A 13,179-nucleotide genomic window follows, 5' to 3' on the forward strand; every position below is an offset into this window, starting at 1 on the left:
CCACCATGCCTGGCTTAAAGTTCTTAACTTAGTATAATTTATGAATCTTTTATGGTATATGATTTTTGAGTCTTGTCTAAGAAAATCTTTTTTTTTTTGAGATAGTGTTACTCCATCACCCAGGCTGGAGTGCAGTGAGTGGTGTGATCTTGGCTCACTGCAACCTTCACCTCCTGGGTTCAAGCAATTCTCCTGTCTCAGCCTCCCAAGTAGCTGGAATTACAGGTGTGTACCACCACACCCGGCTAATTTTTGTATTTGTATTTGTATTTTTTTTTTTTTTTTTCTGAGACAGAGTCTCACTCTGTCCCCCAGGCTGGAGTCCAGTGGTGTGATCTCAGCTCACTGCAACTTCCACCCCCCAGGTTCAAGTGATTCTCCTGCTTCAGCCTCCCAGGTAGCTGGAATTACAGGTGTGCACCACCATACGCAGCTAATTTTTGTATTTAGTTTTTTTTTGTTTTGAGACGAAGTCTCACTCTGTCCCCGAGGCTGGAGTGCAGTGATGTGATCTCGGCTCACTGCAACCTCTGCCTCCCAGGTTCAAGCGATTCTCCTGCCTCAGCCTCCCAAGTAGCTAGGAATACAGGCACCCACCACCATGCCCAGCTAATTTTTGTATTTTTAGTAGAGACGGGGTTTCACCATGTTAGCCAGGCTGGTCTCGAACTCCTGACCTCAAGTGATCCGCCCACCTCGGCCTCCCAAAACGTTGGGATTATTATAGGCGTGAGCCACTGCACCTGGCCTAATTTATGTATTTTTAGTACAGACGGCATTTTGCCATGTTGGCCAGGCTGGTCTCAAACCCTTGACCTCAAGTGATCCTCCCGCCTCAGCCTCCCAAAGTGTTGGGATTGCAGGCATGAGTCACCGTGTCCAGTGTTGTCTAAGAAATTCTTGCTTATGCTGAGGCTGTAAAGATATTCTCCTGTATTGTCTTTTTAAAGTTTTCTATGTTTGCTTTTCACACTTTAGTCTTTAATCTACTTAAAGTTGATTTTGTATTGGGTGTTGCTAAGGCTCCAATTCCATTTTTTTCACCTACAAATGTCTAATTTTTCCAGCATAATTTGTTGAAAAGTCCATCTTTTGCCACTGATCAACTATACTAGCTGTCATAAATCAAATTTCTGTATATGTGGGGTCAGTTTATGGGTTCTGTGTTCTCTTCTATAGGTTAATTTGTCTATCTGTGTCAATACCATGCTGTCTTAATTACTCAAGTTTTTAAGTAATTGTTGGTATCTGGCAGGGCATAGCCCTCATCTCATTCTTTTTCAGGAGTATGTGGCCTTTCTTGGTTCGCTTATTGATAGAAATTTTAGAATGGCTGGGTGCAGTGGCACACACCTGTAATCTCAGCATTTTGGAAGGCTAAGGTGGAAGGATTGCTTGAGCCCAGGAGTTTGAGACCAGGCTAGGCAACATAAACAGACCCTATCTCTACAAAAAAATTGAAAAATTAGCCAGGTGTGGTGGTGCACACCTGTAGTCCCAGCTACTCAAGAGGCTGAGGTTGGGGGAGGATTGCTTGAGCCTCGGCAGTTGAAGCTGCAGTGAGCCATGATTATGCTACTGCACTTGGCCTGGGCAGCAATGAGACCCTGTCTCAAAAAAAATTTTTTTTTAAGAATCATCTTGTCAAGTTGAATCTATTGCAATATTTATTGGAATTGAACCTATAGATGAATTTGGGATAAATTGACATCATTGGCATATGTATCCAGCCTTTCAATCTTTGAACATAATGTAACCCTCTATTTAGGTCTTATCTGAATATTTCTTGAATTTGCCTGCTTTGTATCTGTACTTTCGTTGCTGGGTCAAATTCTCATTGTTTCTTACCTGGACTGTTGAATAGCTTTCAACTCCCCATCTTTGGTCTATCTTTTCCAAGAGACAGCCTAGCATAGTGACATCTGAAACCAAACTTAGGGGTTTGAATTCTGGCCCCACCAGGATTGGGCAAATTACTTAACACCTCCATGCTTCTCTTTAAAATGGAGGTAATAATAATAGTACTTACCTTGTGAGATTGTTATGAAGATTAAATGAGTTTATATACGTAAAATAATTAGGGTAGTGTCAGGCAACTAGTAAGTGCTCAATAAATGCTAGCAATTATTACTGTCATATAAATTGTAGTAGCTTACCTCCAGAGCCTGTCCTCTAAATTTCTATCCTCTACTGAAGAGAACATGAACTCAAGATATATTTTATAGATAAAAATGTATAGGACTTGCTAAGGGACATGAGGATAAGGGAAAGGATCCATCTAGGATGCCTTCAATAGTTCTGGTTTGAATATTTTGTTGGATGGTGTTGCCATTTGCTGAGAAAGGGGGATAGGCTAGTTATGTTTAGAATAAGATCAAGAGTTTTATATTGGACTTGGTCCATTTGGTATCTCTGAGAGACATCCAAAAGGCAGTGTTAGGTAGGTATTAAATATGCAAATCAATATACAAGTCTAGGCCTAGTAGACACATTTGGGAGTCATCAGAATAAAGAGATACTTAAATGTATGGGAGTTAATGAGATCTTCTGAAAGTGTAGAAAGAGAAGAGCCAAAAATCAAGTCCAGAGATTTTGTAGAGGGGGAGGGTTGCCACAAGGGAGTTGAGAAGATGTTGCCAGTGAGGTAGGAAGAAAATCAGGTAAGAGTATTCAGGATCCAGAGAAGAGAGTGGTAAATTTAGGAGTTACAGTTGGGTTGAGTGCTCCTGAAAACAGAAGTAAGATGAGCCCTGAGAAGTGACCACTGAGTTTGGCTACATGGAAGTCATTGGTGACCATGACAAGTACTTGCCATGGTGTGTTGTAGTGAAAGCTGAACTGTCTTGGTTGAAGGAATGAATTGGAAGTGAGGAAATAGAGATTCTGTGTATAAAGACTTTTAGTTATGAAAGGTACAGAGAAGTATAGCAGTAGTTGAAGGCAGATGTGGGAAGACTTTCTTTTTAAAAGATGGGAAATACTCAAATGTGATGGTATGCTAATGGGAATGATCCATGGAGGAAGATTGATGGTACATGTATTGGGATAATCAGAGGAAAAAGGTTCTTGAGAATTGAGAAGGGATGGGATCCAAGTCTGTGGGTAAGGATTAGCCTTTCCCAGGAGGAGGAACTTAGCCTTCGTTGCATCAGGAGCAAAAGAGAAGATGGTTTCAAGGGCATATAGGTTTGTAGGTTTGGTAGGGAAAGAAGATGCTTAAAAATGTATGAGAGATTTAATTAATTAAATTGTACATGAAGAAGTAATTGCAGTAACATGCAGACCCGTAAAGAAGAATATTCAGGAGATCTTCACAGGGATCATAGACAGCCAGGTACTCAATACAGATTTGATAATAAATGGTAGCAGCATTGTCTTGACTATTCATCCACAGTATATCCCAATCATGTTTGCCAAGTAGCCTAATTATAAAGACTTTTTTTTTTTTTTTTTTTGCGACAGAGTCTTGCTCTGTCACCCAGGCTGGAGTGCCGTGGCACAATCTTGGCTCACTGCAATCTCCACCTCGGGGATTTCAGGCAGTTCTTCTGCTTCAGCCTCCTGAGTAGCTGGGATTACAGGTGTGCACCACCACGCCTGGCTAATTTTTGTATTTTTAGTAGAGACGGGGTTTCACCGTGTCAGTCAGGCTGGTCTCAAACTCCTGACCTCGTGATCCACCCGCCTTGGCCTCCCAAACTGCTGGGATTACAGGCGTGAGCCACTGTGCCTGGTTTTTTTTTTTTTTTTTTGAGACAGAGTCTCACTCTGTCACTCAGGCTGGAGTGCAGTGGCGCCATCTCGGCTCACTGCAACCTCTGCCTCCCAGGTTCAAACGATGCTTGTACCTCAGCCTCCCGAGTAGGTGTGATTACAGGCGTGCGCCACCATGCCCAGCTATTTTTTTTTTTTTTTGTATTTTTAGTAGAGATGAGGTTTCACTATGTTGTCCAGGCTTGTCTCTAGCTCCTGGCCTCAAGTGATCTGCCCACATCAGCCTCCCAAAGTGCTGGGATTACAAGTGTGAGCCACCCTGCCCAGCTAAAGACCCCTATTTTTTATATGGGCATATTCTTATTATTTTAGTTATTTAAAAAAATAGTGTTTATTAAGTACCTAGGATGGCCAGGTCTTGTTGATAATAGGGTGACAAGACAAAGAAGATCCTTGCAAGAGTAGAGCTTGCATTCCTATGGAAGAAGTACAGAGAAGAAACTATAAACAGATAGATAAGGAAATTTCAGAAAGAAGTGCCATAATGAAAATATATGGAGTCTTCTTTAGGTAGAATGATGAGTGAATGTCTCTCTGCAGAGGTACACACTTGAACACAGACCTAAATAATAAAAAGAACCACACAGAAATCTGGAAATTTATTTAGCCTTCTGGGCAGAAAGATCAGCTATATTGCAGAATCTTTTAGTTCTTCCCCCACTTCCCCCTGCTTTTTTTTTTTGGTCCCAGCTACTCAGGAGGCTGAGGTGAGAGGATTGCTTAGACCCAGAAATTCAAGACCATCCTGGGCAAGATGGTGAGACCCCATCTCTACCAAAACAAAATGTAAAAAATATTATTTTTTTATTATTATTATCATTATTTGTATTTTTTAGACAGAGTCTCACTCTGTTGCCCAGGCTGGAGTCCAGTGGTGTGATCTCAGCGCACTGCAACCTCTGCCTCCCCGGTTCAAGCGATTCACCTGCCTCAGCCTCCCAAGTAGCTGGGATTACAGGCGCCTGCCATCACGCCTGGCTAATTTTTGTATTTTTAGTAGAGACAGCGTTTCACCATGCTGGCCAGGCTGGTCTCAAACTCTTGACCTCAGATGATTCACCTGCCTTGGCCTCCCAAAATGCTGCGATTACAGGTGTGAGCCACTGTGCCCAACCAAAAACTTTAAAAATTAGATGGTTGCAGTAGTGTGTCTCTGTGGTCCCAGCTATTCAGGAGGCTATGGCAGGAGGATCCCTTGAGCCTAGGAGTTTGAGGTGGCAGTGAGCTATGATAGCACCACTACACTCCAGCCTGGGTGACAGTGTAAGACCCTGTCTCTAAAAAATGAAGGAAAGAAGGGAAGGCCCAGGTGCAGTGGCTCACACCTATAATCCCAGCACTTTGGGAGGCTGAGGTGGGAGGATCACTTGAGCCCAGGATTTTGAGACTAGCCGGGGCAACATTTTGAGACCCCACCTCTACAAAAAAAAAAGAAAAAGAAAAGAAAGATAGAAAAGAAGGAAGGAAGAAAAAAGGAAGAAAGACAGAGTCTCACTATATTACTCAGGCTGGTGTTGAATTACTGGGTTCAAGTGATCCTCTGCCTCAGCCTCCCAAAGTGTTGGGATTATAAATGGGAGCCACCATGCCTGGCCTTTGAGTCCTTTTCAGGTTCTTTTAGTGAAATCATAGTTAATCAATACTATCATTTTATTAGTATGAGTTGTGCAAATATCCATGCATAAGTGTTAGAGTGCAACACCTTTAGAAATATCTTTGGAGCATCAGTGGGAGCTTTTGATTATTTATTTTTCCCCTCAGGGATGTTTTGAACAGTTGCTACTTAATATGAGGCATTGAGTGTTGATAAACAAGGATAAAACTTGGATAAAATGAGTTTATTTGCTTACTATTTCCCTACTGCCTGAAATAGTTCCAGGCATATCAGTGTTCATAATGTATTTATTGAATGAATGAATAAACTCATTTGCAAATCCAGTATTTAATAGCTGTGTAACCTTGGGCACATCATTTAACATTTCTAATTACTGTAGCCTCAGTTCCTTCAGTTGGAAAATGGTGAGGAGGAGACAATTCCTCCTACCTCACAGCATTATTGTATGAATTAAATGGAAATTTATGTGCAAAAAATGAATCATAGCAATTGAGTTGAGGTAGAAGAGAGCAGATGGACCCCAAGGCCTGGGGGCAAGGGAAGGAACTGCAGTTTGTCTGCTGAATCTTTTAAAAAAGTCAAAGAGGCCAGGTGCAGTGTCTCCTGTCTGTCATGTCAGCACTTTAGGAGGCTGAGGCAGGAGGATCCTGAGAGGCCAGGAGTTCAGCACCAGTCTGGGCAACATAGTGAGGCCCTGTCTGTACAAAAAATTAAAAGATGAGCCAGGCGTAGTGGTGTGTGCCTATAGTCCTAGCTACTTGGGAGGCTGAGGCTGAGGTGGGAGGATTGATTGGGCCCAGGAGTTTGAGACTTGCAGTGAGCTATGATCACGCCACTGCTCTCCAGCCTGGGCAACAGAGCAAGACGCCGTCTCACTATACATATGTAGATAAAGGGAAAAGAGAGATGGGAAGTATGGTGAGAGATGAGACTGAAAAGGTAAACTGGGCCCAGTTTTGAAGAGTTTTGGGAGCCATGTTGAAGAGTTAGCACTTTATCATGATTGCGTTGGGAAACCACTGAAGCTTTATAAACAGAGAAGGGACATTTCTAGATTTACCTTTTTAAAAAGTTACTCTGGCTGCAGGTTGGAGGATAATGATAAAAAGCTAGTTATCGTGCCTGAGGAGGGTTGAGGCTTAGTAAACTGGGTGTCTTCTGCTCTGCGTATCCTTAGAAATACAAATTTACTCTCTGTCTATAAAAGACAAGGGGCAAATAACATTTCTGCTTTGATTGCATCATCACGTCTAACTGGTTACATCTCTAGGGAATTTGCTGGCCATTTTAGAAGAAAAGGCCTTCCTTCATCAGAAATGTGGTCTGGCCGGGTACGGTGGCTCACACCTGTAATCCCAGCACTTTGGGAGGCCGAGGCTGGTGGATCACCTGAGGTTGGGAGTTCGAGAACAGCCTGACCAACATGGAGAAACCCCGTCTCTAGTGAAAATAGAAAGTTACCAGGTGTGGTGGCGCACACCTGTGATCCCAGCTACTCAGGAGGCTGAGGCAGGAGAATCGCTTGGACCCGGGAGGTGGATGTTGTGGTGAGCCAAGATCATGCCATTGCACTCCAGCCTCTCACCATTGCACTCCAGCCTGGGCAACAGAGCGAAACTTGGTCTCAAAAGAAAAAAGAAATGTGGTCTGAAGGAGGAGAAATGTTCGTAAGTCCTATCACTTTTAGCATAAAAGAGGAGAGATGGTTAGAGCCTATTTACCATTTCATAGGACTAACTATTCTGGTACTTTCAGGATTTTCCTGAAAGTCATCAGCAATTAAAGCCTTAAAACACAGAAAACTAGGCCAGGCACAGTGGTTCACACCTGTAATCCCAACAATTTGGGAGGCCGAGGCGGTTGGATCACTTAAGGCCAGGAGTTTGAGACCAGCTTGGCCAATGTGGTGAAACCCCATTTCTACTAAAAATACAAAAATTAGCCAGGCATGGTTTACATGGGATTATAGGAGTGCGCCTGTAATCCCAGCTACTCGACGGGCCGAGGTGGGAGAATCACTTGAACGTGGAAGTCGTAGGTTGTAGTGAGCCAAGATAGTGCCATTGCACTACAGCCTGGGCGACAGAGTGCTACTCCATCTCAAAAAACAAACAAAACACACACAGAGAAAAATAGAAAATAAATAAATACACAGAAAAGTGTCTGTGCCTTTCATTAAGGGGAGGAATGAGGGACTAGAGAGATTGTCCTACTTTGAAGCCAGGCATGGTAGGGAGTACAGGATGAGCAAGACATAAGAACTCTCAAGTATAGAGAGGTAATAGTGATGCTTGCCAGTGAAGATGGAAGCCTGACTGCAAGGGGGAAGAAAGCATGAGCTGGTAGACATTTTGGATCGGAAAAGAAGCTTTGAGGCTCAGCACTATAAAGGGTTAAGTGTGGATTCCCTTAGTCCCAAGAAAACAAAACAAAACAAAACTGTTGGTGTTTTCCCAGTTATGCCATACTATGATGATATACATTTGAGCTTTGAATGCTGAAATGGGAGTTCTATTTTCTGTATCAAAATAGTCAGATTCCCTTCAACATATAGCCTATGAATATTGCTGCGAGTTGCCATTTTTTGCCTAACTGGAAAGAGTCAGTGATTTCAGAAATTTAATAAAAGAGCCTAGTACTAATGATGCCACAGGTGATGTTTTCAATTAGCAGTGTTTTAATGAGATCTGTAGGCTGGTAAATGCTAATCCTATAATGTATGGAAAAAAACTAAGAAGGTAGGCCTATATCTAGTAAATCTCCTGAGGTAGGGCTTTGCTGATTCAGATTTCTTTGATTAAACTTTTAATATCTTACAAGCTCCCTGGAAGTAAATTTTTATCTGACACAGATACTTTTCAGCTTCCAAAATAAATAAGGTTAGCAAAAATTAGATGTGTTTAGTGACTTTATAAGCTAAAGGAAAATAAAAGCACATTTCTGGTAGGTATAAATAATTGGTAGTTGGCAAATAATTCAGCAGAGTGGAAATGTGAGAGACTGAAAGACGAGGCAAAAAAAGGGAAATCAGCTCCATTTTTTGGTAAACTTTGAGATGTACATAATGAAATGTACATCTGGTATCTCGCAAGTGATCTAAACTGATCTCATAATCGTGCTGAAGAAATAGATTTGTAGTCCAGAAGCACTTCTTAAAGTGCTTAAAGAACATTAAGCCCAGTTTTGACATGTGGGAAACAGTTCCAGAACCAGTATTCCCAGAGAAAGACTATCAAATGACAGGTATCTCTCTCAGGGACAGCATAAAATCCAGATATGGTATAGTTTTTTTTGTTGCTGTTTGTTTTTGAGACAGAGTCTCCTCTGTCGTCCAGGCTGAAATGCAGTGGCATAGTGTCAGCTCACTGCAACCTCCTCTTCTGGGTTCAAGCAATTCTCCTGCCTCAGCCTCTCAACTAGCTGAGACTACGGGCTACAGGTGCGTGCCACCATGCCGGCTAATTATTTTTTATACTTTTAGTAGAGATGGGGTTTTACCATGTCAGCTAGGCTAGTTTCAAACTCCTGACCTCAAGTGATCGACTTGCCTTGGCCTCCCAAAGTGCTGGGATTATAGGCGTGAACCACTGTGCCCAGCCTATGGTGTAGTTTTTATCTACTGCTCACTTGTGTTTCCATGTTCCTGCTTTGAAACTGGAAGGGAATACAGGTAAGCTACTCAGGGCAGTTGCATAAAACACCTGCTATAAACATACTAGGCCCTTTCAAGTTACATCATTTTTACTATATATTTTAAAATAATTCCTTTATTATCAGTAATACTGCTTCCTTTATTATCAGTAATACTGTAAAGACTGAACTGGAGAGGAAGAAAACATGAGGGGTTTGCAGAATAATTTAGTATGGTATTGCTGTGAAGAGATAGAAATTTAGATGACAGTGATGTTATGCTCTGTCAGGGAACCTTCTTTTTCTTTTTCTTTTTTTTTTTTTTATTTAGAGTCTCACACTGTTGTCTGGGCTGGAGTGCAATGGCGCGATCTCAGCTCACTGCAACCTCCACCTCCCAAGTTCAAGAGATTCTCCTGCCTCAGCCTCCTGAGTAGCTGGGACTACAGGCACCTGCCACCACACCTGGCCAAATTTTTTTTGTATTTTTAGTAGAGACGGGGTTTCACTATGTTGGCCAGGCTGGTCTCGAACTCCTGACCACGTGATCCGCCCACCTCAGCCTCCCAAAGTGTTGGGATTACAGGCATGAGCCACCGCGCCCGGCCAGGGAACCTTCTTTAACTTGTTTATTGCTATATTCCTGCTACCTAAAACAGGGCCTAGAACATAGCAAGTGCTCAAAGACTATTTGATGAATTCAAAAAAGAAAAAAAGGTTTGAAGGGATTTACTGAGACAGTGTCAGACTGAGTGTTTTCACCCCAGTAGTGGTGATGAGTATGTGTAGACCGGAACAAATTCCCTCACCCTTTGTGGTAATGTTTCAAGATAGCTCACTGAGGACCTCTGTAAAGTCAAGTCTTGCTATAAAAAGATGGTCATCCTAGATGACATAGAGATCAAATCCATTCATTATCTTATATTAATACATAGCACTGAGTAATTAAGCTCACCAATCCCTCCTCCTCATTTGGATTTAGTTGACATGGGATATGGCCTAAAGCTCCCCAGGTGATTCTGATGTTCAGCTGCTAAGATTGAGAGCCACTGCTATTTATATGCCTTTCATACAGACCTGACTTGAATTTAGTAATATAATGTACAAATACAGCAGAAGATGACTTGAAAACTGTTTTATTTCTAAATACTTTCTGACTTAAAAAGCAGGATCTGATCGTAGTTGTTTTTTTTGTGTGTGTGTGTGTGACAGTCTCACTCTGTCACCCAGGCTGGAGTGCAGTGGCACGATCTCGGCTCACCGCAACCTCTGCCTCCCAGGTTCAAGCAATTCTCCTGCTTCAGCCTCCCGAGTAGCTGGGACTACAGGTGCCCACCACAACCCCTGGCTAATTTTTGTATTTTTAGTAGAGATGGGGTTTCACTACGTTGGTCAGGCTGGTCTCGAACTCCTGGCCTCAAGTGATCCGCCCGCCTCGGCCTCCCAAAGTGCTGGGATTACAGGTGTGAGCCACTGCGCCTGGCCCTGAATTGTAGGTTTTTTGTTTTTTGTTTTCTTTTTGAGACAGTCTCACTCTGTTGCCCAGGCTGGAATGCCGTGGCACAGTCACGGCTCACTGCAGCCTCAACCTCCAGGGCTCAAGTGATCCTCCCACCTCAGCCTCCTGAGTAGCTGGGACTACAGGTGCACACCACTATGCCTGGCTAATTTTTAAAATTTTTTTTAGAGACAAGGTCCCACTATGTTGCCCAGAGTGGTTTTGAACCCCAGGGCTCAAGTGATCCTCCTGCCTTGGCCTCCCAAGTGCTGGGATTATAGGCATGAGGCACAGTGCCCAACCTGTATTTGTTTGATTATCTATTTAAGTAGATATTATTCCTGTACTTAAGTAGCTGAATTACAGTATGATCTTTTAGACTTGTCTTTTATTATGTTTGTTTTTAAAATACTGTTAAAGGAACTGTAAATAAACTTGATTTAATTGGTACAAAGTTCTAAGGGGCACAAAAGACTAGAACAGTATTTTTTCCAAACTTCAAGTTGTAGGAAAATTTAAAATGAAGTCAAATAGAAAATACCAAGGCCAGGTGGGGTGGCTCATGCCTGTAATTCCAGGAGTTTGGGAGGCTGAGGCTGGCGGATCACTTGAGCTCACAAGTTTAAGACCAGCGTGGGCAACATGGTGAGATCCCATTTCTACTAAAAATACAAAAAAAATAGGTGGGCATGGTGGTGCATGCCTGTAGTCCCAGCTACTCAGGAGGCTGAGGTGGGAGAATGGCTTCAGCCCAGGAGGTGAAGGTTGCAGTCAGCCAAGATTGCACCACCGGACTCCAGCCTGGGCAATAGAGCCAGACCTTGTCTCAAAAAAGAAAGAAAAAAAGAAAAAATACCAAAATTAGTAAGTATTGTTTTGTGAAACTTTTCAGTTCTGTAGACGCACAAACATATGTATGTGTGTACTGGGTCTGAATATAAAATGGCTTACCTAATACGAATGGTATTTCAAGATGTTGAAAACCACAAAACTAAAGAATATGTGACAAGATGGAGGAAAGAAGATAGTCATCCCATCATTCCTTTAATGGGGCTACACTGATTGTTACACACATTTATTTTCTCCTTTTTTCTCTGTTTCTTATACATTTTTTGTTTGTTTTCTTATCCAGTTGCTTAATTTTTGGATCTGGCCATATTGTTCAAATTCTTTAACACTGTTTCTTTCTTTCTTTCTTTCTTTTTGAGACAGGGTCTTGCCCTGTTGCCTGGGCTGGAGTGCAGTGGTGCAATCACAGGTCACTGCAACCTCCACCTCCTGAGTTCAAGTGATTCTTGTGCCTCAGCCTCCCAAGTAACCTACAGGCACCTGCCACTATGCCTGGCTAATTTTTGTATTTTTAGTAGAGACAGGGTTTTACCACGTTGGCCAGGCTGGTCTCAAACTCCTGACCTTAAGTGATCTGCCTGCCTCAGCCTCCCAAAGTGCTGAGATTACAGGCGTGAGCCACTGTGCCCAGCCAACACTGTTTCTTTACCCAAAGAGTGAAAACAAAGGCTGGGCATGATGACTCACGCCTGTAATCCCAGCACTTTGTGGGGCCAAGGCGGCAGATTGCTTGAGCCCAGGAATTTGAGACCAGTCTCAGTCTGGGCAGCATCGCAAAGCCTCATCTCTACAAAAAAAAATACAAAAATTAGCTGGGCATGGTGGCACACACCTGTAGTTCCAGCTTTTTGGGAGGCTGAGGTGGGAGGATGGCTTGAGCCCAAGAGGCTGAGGCTACAGTGAGTGGTGATTACGCCACTGTACCCCACCTGGGCAACAGAGCAAGACCGTCTGAAAAAAAAAAAAGAGAGAGTGAAAATAGGTATATTTTATTGGCAGTGTAGTAAAAGGTTTTATAGCATTAACTTGTTTTAAAGGGTAATTTAAGTTCAGATGAGTTATATTGTAATCTGAGGTGGTTTTGTGCTCTGTTATTTTTTCTTAAATGTCATACAATGGCTTTCGGAATGTACCTTTTTTTTTTAGTAGAACTGTTCTAATTAAGGTTGACTTAATATTTTCCTTTGCATATTCACCATTACTATTAAGTTTTGTTTTAGAACAAAGAAATTTTTTAGAAGCTTTGTTATCTTATTGCATAACAAACCACGCACAAAAACTTAGTGGCTCAAACAACAATGACATCTCATGAATCTGTGGATTGACCGTGCAGTTCTTCTTCATGTGGTATCAGCAGGCTGAGGCTGCAGTCATTCTGAGGCCTAGGCTGGGATGTTCAAGATGGCTCACTTACATGTTTGATGCTGGGCTCTGCTGGGACACTGGGTTGGCTGGAGCTCGCTCTCTTTCCGTGTAGCCTCAGGGTCTCCCCCTCTCCACTGAGCCACTCCATGTGGTTGCTTCAACAGAGTAGCCAGACTTCTTACTAGCAGTTCAGGGTTCCCAAAAGTGCAAAGGTAAAAGCTAGCAATCCTTCTTAAAGACTAGACCCGGCCGGGCACGGTGGCTCATGCCTGTAATCCCAGCTCTTTGGGAGGCAGAGGCAGGTGGATCACAGGGTCAGGAGTTCGAGACCAGCGTGGCCAGCATGGTGAAACCCCCATCTCTACTAAAAATACAAAAAATTAGCCAGACATGGTGGTACATGCCTGTAATCCCAGCTGCTCGGGAGACTGAGGCAAGATAATCACTT

The 13,179-nt window shown here is 42.7% G+C and overlaps 1 protein-coding gene across 12 annotated transcripts in view; it reads left to right on the forward strand.

Annotated features, from left to right (window-relative positions):
- Positions 1–13,179, forward strand: part of TFCP2 (transcription factor CP2) — a 79,403-nt gene that overhangs the window by 27,498 nt on the left and 38,726 nt on the right. The gene's annotated exons all lie outside the window — the stretch shown is intronic.

This window comes from Pan troglodytes, chromosome 10, assembly GCF_028858775.2.
Source record: "Pan troglodytes isolate AG18354 chromosome 10, NHGRI_mPanTro3-v2.0_pri, whole genome shotgun sequence".
NCBI classification, from domain to species: Eukaryota; Metazoa; Chordata; class Mammalia; order Primates; family Hominidae; genus Pan; species Pan troglodytes.